Source organism: Littorina saxatilis, linkage group LG16 (assembly GCF_037325665.1).
Source record: "Littorina saxatilis isolate snail1 linkage group LG16, US_GU_Lsax_2.0, whole genome shotgun sequence".
Lineage (NCBI taxonomy): Eukaryota > Metazoa > Mollusca > Gastropoda > Littorinimorpha > Littorinidae > Littorina > Littorina saxatilis.
Genome location: NC_090260.1, coordinates 20,953,759 through 20,962,402, shown reverse-complemented (window position 1 = coordinate 20,962,402; position 8,644 = coordinate 20,953,759).

Genomic DNA, 8,644 nt, shown 5'->3' with positions numbered 1-8,644 from the left:
GATCACTTTGACCTCTTCTGATGCCATTTTTCAAAATGGGGGTAATGGGACGTTTCGCAGGTCTGTGCAGAAATGTCACGGTCAATTGTTTTCATTTTATGATATATAATTGTGGGGACTCTGCTCGGCATTGTGTCATTTTTTGGTTGAAATCGACCGGAAATATTTTCATGCGAAATGAGAAATTGATCTAACTGTAGCCTACGAAAGGGGTCCTGATTTGGCCTATATGGTCCGCTGGACTCAAAAAGCAACAACAATCAAATCAAATCAAGCATACGAAACGTCACGTAAATACGCTATTTCCAGCCATATCGGAAAGGCACATTACAATTATTCAAATCAAAACACATCATTACAACACTTATGAACCAGGGGTTCATATCACCTCCAAAATAGGTCCTGGTCGTGCAAAAAAACAATTTAACTACCCTCGTTTATCTGAAACTTGGCATGTCATCATTTTCACAATTCTGTAACATAAAGTCTGTCCGATTGATTTCTCTAATTTTTGTCACGCAAAATATAGCGAAGTCGGTTTTCGGGGTCAATCGCTGTCGGATGTGTTTAAGGCAGTCCACTTCACTATCTGGCACACCTTTCAGATCATCAAATACTCTTTCAACATGGATCACGTGACCGCCGCCCAAAATCGACCTGGCAAAATCTTAAGTATTTTTTCTTTATCTGAACATGACCCTTCTGTGTCATTGAAATTTGACGAGGATCTATTGAACTTGGGCTATGTCTGGAAGTCATCAAACTATACATAAGGTTCAAAGATATTTCTTTAAAAACACTTGAGAAAATGGTCATTTTCCAATTATGGCCCCGTTGTGACCTTGATATTTATTGAGGTTACACGACATGTTCGTGTTGTATGAAGATTATCAAAACCTACCATTGTTTGAGATTTGGAGGCATGAAAAATATCCGAGTAAACCAGAACATAGTTTTTCGTCTACGGGCAGCAAACAGCCAGCATAACACTGATCATTACTAAGAGTCTCCTGAAAAAAAAGCAGAGTGCCGTCAATAATAATCGGTTTATTCTGCTTGGTCTCTATAGCCTTAACTGCGCATGTGATTTTTCAGACATGACAAGAGCTTCTTGACAAAAAGTAGTATGCCTCCTTGGCAGGAGTCTATTACGTCTTGAGGTCCCCGAAATGTCTTCTTCTTCAGCGTTTCAGAAATGCTGGTGACGTGTGAGCTCGTTTGCCCATTTGGGTTCCCCACCCTATACTCTGAGAGCATAGTCACCTTCACTTCGCTTTTGTTGGGGGGTCCCCGAAATAATTTGAGAATTGTACGACGTGCACAATGGCAAGTCTATTCAGGACAGTTAATAACCCGCGACGAGCCATTCCCACACCGGAGAAAGGTGTACGCCTAATTTAATGCATATCGCCTTCTCCGCTGGGTCTCGCTGCAATTTCTTCCACAGACGTAGGTGGGGAGCTGGTTTAAATACATGTTTTGGGGGCTAAATTACAAGTAAATCGATTAACATTCATATAACATTCGATTAACATAATGTATAAATACTCCTTAATGCCGCTACCTTAAAAAATATATGTATGTATGCCTTTAAAGTATGTTTTGTGGTCGTAAGTGCTGCATTTTGGATTCAAATTCGGCAATTTGCATTTCCATGCAATTATACACCACACTAGCCTAAATAATTGTGCATTCATAATATTAATTGTACCTTATCTTCCCTGTGTTGTGTAATTTAGGTTTATCTGTACTATGACGTACTGCAGCACAGTGAGGCCTTTTCTATGAGTACCCTCAAATGTTGGGATACGGTGCCATACCCCCCTTCATTAAACGTGGTGTACGCTTCCGTTCCCAGTGGGTTTACGCTTCTGTATCATTCAGTGTGTGCGTTATGTGCTACATGTGTGCAAAGAAACGGATTTAACGTGTTCCGATCTTACATAATATGTCTGCTAGATAAAATAAACTTGGCAAAAAAAATATTGCAACACATTTCGCACCCAAATTAAACCATTAATTCATGTGTAATTTCATTAAAACTTGATATGCCAGTTAAGGCCGTTCACTTCACTATTATGATAACTTTTTGGATTAAAAATATATTTTACAGGGATAACGTGACCGCCGCTCAAATAAGGGTACCACCAAAATCGACCAGATAAAAACAGAAGGGCCCAATTATAAATCGACAAAAAATCACAATAGTCAAAACTTTGCAACGTCGATACACAAGAAGAAAGTCAAATCAATCAACTACCCTGAACAGGTTAATTTGTTTAGCTAGCTTGCGTATTTCGTGTGATATGCTATAGACCTTTTTCGCTTAAATTTTGGCGCATGCGCTGTGAAGTTTATTGTCAGATCTACCGGAACTAGGGGGCAAAAAGAAAAATCGACAACGAGGCTTGGTGCAAAGTCAAGTGCAACTGCAAGTGCAACAGTGGAATGAAGAAAGAGAAATACGTTTGACAGAATTTGTCATTGTATGGCTTTCCGATGGGTGCAGGTGCGAAGGCGCAACAGCGAAGGACGCGACGGGTGCAAGCAATCCGACGACAGGGGTTTGTCGTGCCATTGAAAAGTCTGCTCGAGTCACTTCGTGTCTGGCAATGGCACGGCTATCAGCGATGCTAACTACGTTGACTTCGTACCCACCCTTAATCTTGGATTTCCCCCTCCCCACTCTCTACCTCTCTCTCTCTCTCTCTCTCTCTCTCTCTCTCTCTCTCTCTCTCTCTCTCTCTCTCTCTCTCTCTCTCTCTCTCTCTCTCTCTCTCTCTCGCATGATACCGTATATACATACACGGATGTTTTTCTGTGTGTGAGTTTGTGTGTACGATACCGTGTGTACGTATGCGTTTGTGCGTGTGTGTGCGTGTGTGTGTGTCGTGTGTGTGTGTGTGTGTGTGTGTGTGTGTAATGAAGAGAGAGAGAGAGAGAGAGAAAGAGAGAGAGAAAGAGAGAGAGAGAGAGAGAGAGAGAGAGAGAGAGAGAGAGAGAGAGAGGGAGAGAGAGCGAGCGGTAATTGAATTTGGCTTTTACCGAATGAAAACTATTGTCAAAAACAGTGCATTAAGAACTAAAACCAACCAACCATAAAACAAGTCGCGTAAGGCGAAAATACAATATTTAGTCAAGTAGCTGTCGAACTCACAGAATGAAACTGAACGCAATGCCATTTTTCAGCAAGACCGTATACTCGTAGCATCGTCAGTCCACCGCTCATGGCAAAGGCAGTGAGATTCACAAGAAGAGCGGGGTAGTAGTTGCGCTAAGAAGGATAGCACGCTTTTCTGTACCTCTCTTTGTTTTAACTTTCTGAGCGTGTTTTTAATCCAAACATATCATATCTATATGTTTTTGGAATCAGGAACCGACAAGGAATAAGATGAAAGTGTTTTTAAATTGATTTGGACAATTTAATTTTGATAATAATTTTTATATATTTAATTTTCAGAGCTTGTTTTTAATCCGAATATAACATATTTATATGTTTTTGGAATCAGCAAATGATGGAGAATAAGATAAACGTAAATTTGGATCGTTTTATAATTTATTTTTTTTTTTACAATTTTCAGATTTTTAATGACCAAAATCATTAATTAATTTGTAAGCCACCAAGCTGAAATGCAATACCGAAGTCCGGGCTTCGTCGAAGATTACTTGACCAAAATTTTAACCAATTTGGTTGAAAAATGAGGGCGTGACAGTGCCGCCTCAACTTTCACGAAAAGCCGGATATGACGTCATCAAAGACATTTATCAAAAAATGAAAAAAACGTTCGGGGATTTCATACCCAGGAACTCTCATGTAAAATTTCATAAAGATCGGTCCAGTAGTTTAGTCTGAATCGCTCTACACACACACACACACACAGACACACAGACACACGCACATACACCACGACCCTCGTTTCGATTCCCCCTCGATGTTAAAATATTTAGTCAAAACTTGACTAAATATAATAAAAAGCACCCTCCATCCCTTTTAACTGTCTCTCTCTTCCGCTTTCTCGCGCTTTTTCTGTCTGTCAATCCCCCCCCCCCCCCCCCCCTCTCTCTCTCTCCCCCTCTCATTTCATAAAAGAATTTGGGAGAGAAGAAAAGGTTTCAATATCCTCGGTTATACCTTGTGTCAATATTTCCATTTACAATTAGTCAAAAACAAAGCCCCTTTTTTCTAAAAAGATCAAAATCCGAAAGAAACAGCTGAACATCATGCAGAGACTTTCTTCCGAAAATTACAAATCTCGGGCAAATTGAAAGGAACAACAAAATATTCCTTCAGAGAGAGCGAGAGAGAAGAGAGAGAGAGAGAGAGAGAGAGAGAGAGAGAGAGAGAGAGAGAGAAGAGAGAGAGAGAGAGAGAGAGAGAGGCAGAGAGATAGGCAGAGAGAGAGAGACAAAGTGAGTGAGCGAGCGAGTGAGCAAGAGAGAGAGATAGAGATAGAGACACACACACACACACACACACACACACACACACACACACACACACACACACACACACACACACACACACACACACACACACACACACACACACACACACTGAAACAGACAGACACACGCACACACACGCACACACATACATACACAGACATACATATACACACACAAACCACGAGTGAGAGCGAGAGACTGAAAAAATGAGAAAGAGAGAGTCGTCAGTAAGTAGTGGTATTGACACGTAGCGATAATGACACGTCGCGCTAAAAGATGTAGTGCTGTCGACACGTAGTGATAATGAACGAATGATAGTGACTCATCGACAAATTATTTGTAGCACTAATCAACGTAGCGATAGCGGCACATAGCACAAATGACACGTAGGAAAAATGACACTCAGCACAAAAGACACGTAGCGCTAGCGATACGCACCCTCGCCCGCTTACGCAGGGGAAGTTCGCCAAGTCTTTCGTCCATATACCACAAATAGCCGTTTCAAACCATACCTTCGTGCATGTCCTTGACTTTTTGTTCATGATTTTGAACAAGATAATCCGTTTTCTTGCAGAATTTCTCAAAGTAATCCTCTGGCAAAGTAATCTTCGAGCATCAAAAGTGAAAGAGGTATTTCAGGCCAGGCACCTATTGCCCCCTAGTTCCGGTTATCAGAGAGAGGCTGCCGTGCCCTAAAATCTGATTGGTCGAAACGCTGGGGGCAAAGGTTATACGAAAAAGGTCTATTCCAACTGATGCAGGTGTCGATTGCAAGAGCATTTTTTTAAGGGTATCATAACAAAAAGAGCTGCACTTTAGCAATGACTTGGTGGATTGCTTTGAAACTTTCAGAATAATTTACCAGCATACTAGAGATACTTCGAGCGATCGTTACAGATATTTGTTCAGGTGTGACGCAATGTTTCGGAAAAAAGTTGTTGAACTCGTCATAGGATTGTTCACTTATGTCCAAAGAATTCATGACTTTACATGTTTACAAATAACTTATTCATACAGATACAGTCGAAGTTTTATTTGAGTTTAACCACTGGCTTAAATGTGCTAGTCATGCAAACACATGAGAAAATATGGAACGTTCACGCCGTTTCGCTCTGACTGCTGTCATCGCTGCATGCCTCTCAAAACATGCTGAGGTCACGCTTGGCTGGGCATCGCTGTGGCACCAGAATCATCCCCACAATATCAAACGTGTTTACAGGCCTAGCACATTTGTGTCAGTGCTAATACGCACATAAAAATGTCGCAGTGTGTGTATCAATGATTTGTCTAAAGACATGCACAGTCATGAATTTTGTTGGACACAAGTGAACAATCATACGATGAGTTTAACAACTTTTTTTCGAAACATCAGATAACATCTTAACACATAATTGTAACGATATCAAATTTCCCTCGAAGTATCTTCAGTATGTTAATGAATTATTCTGAAAGTTTTAATGCAATCCACCCAGTCATTGCTAAAGTACAGCGCTTTTTGTCATGACACCCCTAAAAGAATGACGCAAAAAGTCCCGTTTTTGACCGCTCTTGCGATCGACACTTGCATCAGTATAGTAGGAATAGCATAGCACACGAAATACGCAAGCTAACTAAGCAAATCAACCTGTTCAGGGTAGATAATTGATTTGACTTTCTTCTCGTATGTAAACATTGCAAAGTTTTGCCTATTGTGATTTTGTGTCGATTTTTAATTCGGTTTCTGTTCCCAATTGTTCTCGGAATTCTTTCGCCTAGTGATGCCATGTTAACATCACCCCCTCACGTGGTTTGGCACGCCTGCTGAGGCGAGGTTCCGGGGTGTGGCGCTGGGAGCCAGCACGTGAGAGATTACAGGATGGATGAGGACCAGTGATGACCAGTGATGACCGTCCACTCAAGGAGTGCAGCAAGCTAGACACCAAGGGTGCTACCCCTATTTAGAGCCCCCTACACCCCTACGTGTGCACAGCTGAGCAAAGAAGATAATTTATGACACAGCCAGTGGTAGGGGTACACCAGAGGACAGCAAACAACAAAGCCAGCTCGGGACCCCCAGATTAACACTCTCTTTGTCTTTAATTCGACGCTGAAGCTGACAGGATTAGGAATGTTTGAGTTCCATGAAGGCCAGCCCCTGTTGTGTTTTTAACGAAGGTCGCTAGCTCGTTGAAATTGTTTGTTTTTTGTCTGTCTGTCTGTCTGTCTGTCTTCTACACTACATTGGGGTGTGCACGTTAAAGATCCCACGATTGACAAAAGGGTCTTTCCTGGCAAAATTGTATAGGCATAGATAAAAATGTCCACCAAAATACCCGTGTGACTTGGAATAATAGGCCATGAAAAGTAGGATATGCGCTGAAATGGCTGCGATCTGCTGGCCGATGTGAATGCGTGATGTATTGTGTAAAAAAATTCCATCTCACACGGCATAAATAAATCCCTGCGCCTTGAATATCTGCGCGATATAAATTGCATAAAATAAAATAAAAATTTAAAACAAATTTAAAAAAATCCCTGCGCTTAGAACTGTACCCACGGAATACGCGCGATATAAGCCTCATATTGATTGATTGATTGATTGTCAATATGTCTGTTTGTTTGTTTGTGTGTTTGTTTGTTTGCTTAACGCCCAGCCGACCACGAAGGGCCATATCAGGGCGGTTTGTCTGTCTGTCTGCCTGTCTGTATGTTTGTATGTTTGTATGTGTGTTTGTTTGTTTGCTTGTTTGTTTGTTTGTTGTTCTTTTCATCTTAGCTTTTCCTCAACATAAAATATCTGTGGTTGTTTGTAAGGCTCCCTTTTGCTTACCTGCTTGCTCCAGCACTACCCAAGTGTCCGTCTTAGGCAGTAAAACCAAGAGGGCTTTAATCAGCAAAGGTTTGACGCTGTGTGTGAGTGTGTGTGTGTGTGTGTGTGTGTGTGTGTGTGTGTGTGTGTGTGTGTGTGTGTGTGTGTGTGTGTGTGCGCGTGCGTGTGTGTGTGTCGCAGACGCTGTACCGCTGGACATAAACAGAAACGGCCTACACTCAGGCACCAAACGGAAGATCAACGAAAGGTAAATAACTGTTAATGCTCATGACTATGCAATATTAATACATCCAAATGGCTGCTACGTAGTAATGTAAAATCGTATTGTATTTTATTATTCATGTCTGAATAATAAAAAACGCTGGCGCTGGACCCGAGTACTCTTCAGACTGGCTCGCTCCCCCAGTATGAAAGTTTTTGTCTTGTGCACGTGGATTTAAAAAAAATATATATATATATTTATTTATTTTACACAATTAAAAAAATTATTAGAGTAAAATAAAACATTAAAACGTTCATAATAAACAATAGTAAACAAGAAATAAAAAAAAATTAAAAAAAATTGACCGCCAATGCCGGGAATCAAACCCGGATCACTTGGATTAAGAAAAATTAAAAAAAATTATTTATTTATTTTACACAATTAAAAAAACTATTAGAGTAAAATAAAACATTAAAACGTTCATAATAAACAATAGTAAACAAGAATTAAAAAAAAAATAGACCGCCCATGCCGGGAATCGAACCCGGATCACTTTGGCCATAGACTCTCTCGTGCTCTCTGTCTCTCTTTCACCGAGACCAATAGTTTCTTTGCCGAGACCAAATCCCCACCCGTCGGCTGTCTTGCAAATCATGCTTTTCTCGTCACTGCGTGACGTGTTCGGCTCAGCCGCCCAAGTCTCCCCTTTAGTCCAGGCTGTTCGCAAAGCGACCAGCCTCCCACCGCAAAAACTCCACCCGTTAAGAGTCGTTTTGGTGGAATATTTCGCATTTAGGTCCCATTATGAAGTTTTAATACGATCAATCGGACCTATTATCAAGTTAGTGTATCAACTTTTGAAAGAACTGCGCCCAGTAGTTTCCCAGCAATAAGCTGTTAAGTCGAGACAGACAGACACACACACACACACACACACAGACACACAATTAAAGTCTGCTGGACCCTCCTACTGCGTACTCGGGGATAAAACGTCCTTTTTACGTTTGGTTAATATACTGAACGGCAAAAGTTAGGGACCGCCCTTGAAAAAACCAGGCCGTCCTGACCTGGGCCTCTCCAGAACGCTGTTGGTGGCCTGGAACTTCTGGTGCAGCCTGGCCACGACAGAATGGGACCCTCCAAGTCGTCTGCCTACTTCTCGCTTGCTTACGCCGTCTTGCAGCCAT